Source organism: Dicentrarchus labrax, unplaced genomic scaffold, assembly GCF_905237075.1.
Source record: "Dicentrarchus labrax unplaced genomic scaffold, dlabrax2021, whole genome shotgun sequence".
Classification (NCBI taxonomy): Eukaryota; Metazoa; Chordata; class Actinopteri; family Moronidae; genus Dicentrarchus; species Dicentrarchus labrax.
In genome coordinates this window covers 2,469,045-2,470,585 of record NW_026136706.1, presented here as the reverse complement: position 1 = coordinate 2,470,585, position 1,541 = coordinate 2,469,045, and the positions used below count along the sequence as shown (strand labels likewise).

Below are 1,541 nucleotides of genomic sequence, written 5' to 3'. Positions count from 1 at the left end.
TATCTGAATGCTAATGTCGTTAGTTAGCCCAACCCCAGAGATTAATGTAGATTAACTAACTCACATCACTATTCAGATCATTAAAACGTTACATCCTTTCATAAAACATAAAGCCTATCAAACATGTTGCTTATTAATTATCATCAACCACACATTAATTGTGCATCCTCAGAAATAATTGTGACTTTGTTCAGGGATCAGAAAACATCAGATCTGTTTCTCATGAGAGGAAATATTAAAGTTGGGACGCTTCCAGATGCGATGTAAACACACACACTGAGCCGGCGTCTGGCCCCGGCTGACAGAAGGTTGGACGCCGCCAGCTCTTCATCTCTCCGCCACATTACAGTGACACATGGAAACGAGGCTCCCCGGGCGCTTGTGGTGGCAGTCGCCCGGTGAACTCTGGCTGAACTTCAGCCCCTGACAACCTCCAACGGGGTCGGGGTCCGAGCTGAGCGGAAGGACCCAGAACACACACGCTGTCCGTCCGTACGAGCGTTATCCGTTAACACGGGATCCGGCTTTTAACAGACGCTGGCCTCCGTTTTGAAACATTCCTCACATGAAAGCTGGAAGAAGAACTCGTATTAGTGGTTTTCTGGTCAGGGGCGAGATTAATGACGCGTTTGAAGTTTCACTCAACATAATAATATTAATATAATTAATGTTTTGTCTCACTGAATACTTAGCATTGGTGTATTTAAATAAAAATACTACATATAAAGATCTCTGTGTACTCTATATGTCAATAAATACTTATTATCAAAGGTTTATGGGGGGGGGGTCCATTTTATTCAACAGCCTTCAGGGTTCACACATAAAAACACATAAACAGTCTCTAAGTTTTATTTAGTAAAGAAGGAAAGAACCATTTAAGAAGATAAAAGCAAATTAAAGCTGCGATTAAAAACAACCTTTCATATAAACATTATTGTTTCGGTCTAAAATTCCTCATTTCACAGAAGATTTTCGAAAACGTTTCGATGTTTTTAGGCATTTTTTACGATGAAATTGTCGGCGAGAGACGTTACAGTAGCTTACAACGTAGCTTTTCTTGTGTTTTTAAAGCTTTCTGTTGAGGGTTTTTGTGCTAAGCTAGGCTAAACAGCTCACGACTAATGATTTTTTTTTGTCTTGCAGGTTCTTCAGTTATTGATCAGTTCTGGTTCACAGTTAGCAAAGAGCTTAAAACTTCGTAGCATTGAAGGGTTCAGGGGCTCGTCCGGGATTTGAACCCGGGACCTCTCGCACCCTAAGCGAGAATCATACCCCTAGACCAACGAGCCACAAAGAGGCAGATCAATGCTAGCAGTTTCCCTCTGCTTCCAGTCTTTGTGCTAAGCTAGGCTAAACAGCTCCTGAACATGTGTTACATACGGATGTTATTGGGGTGTTTCAGTCCTTCGACACAAAGTTGTCTGAAGGATTTGTAGCTTTTCTTGTGTTTTTCAAGCTTTCTGTTGAGGGTCTTTGTGCTAAGCTAGGCTAAACATGAAGCACAGAGCAAGAAGGTGTCAGTGGGAGGTAATATGTAGAAA

General features: G+C 41.7%; 1 non-coding gene across 1 annotated transcript; it reads right to left on the bottom strand.

Annotated features, from left to right (window-relative positions):
• Window positions 1–1,217: 1,217 nt before the first annotated feature.
• trnap-agg (transfer RNA proline (anticodon AGG)) lies at window positions 1,218–1,289 on the bottom strand. Its single transcript has one exon. It is a non-coding gene; the product is annotated as a tRNA-Pro (tRNA).
• Window positions 1,290–1,541: the final 252 nt, after the last annotated feature.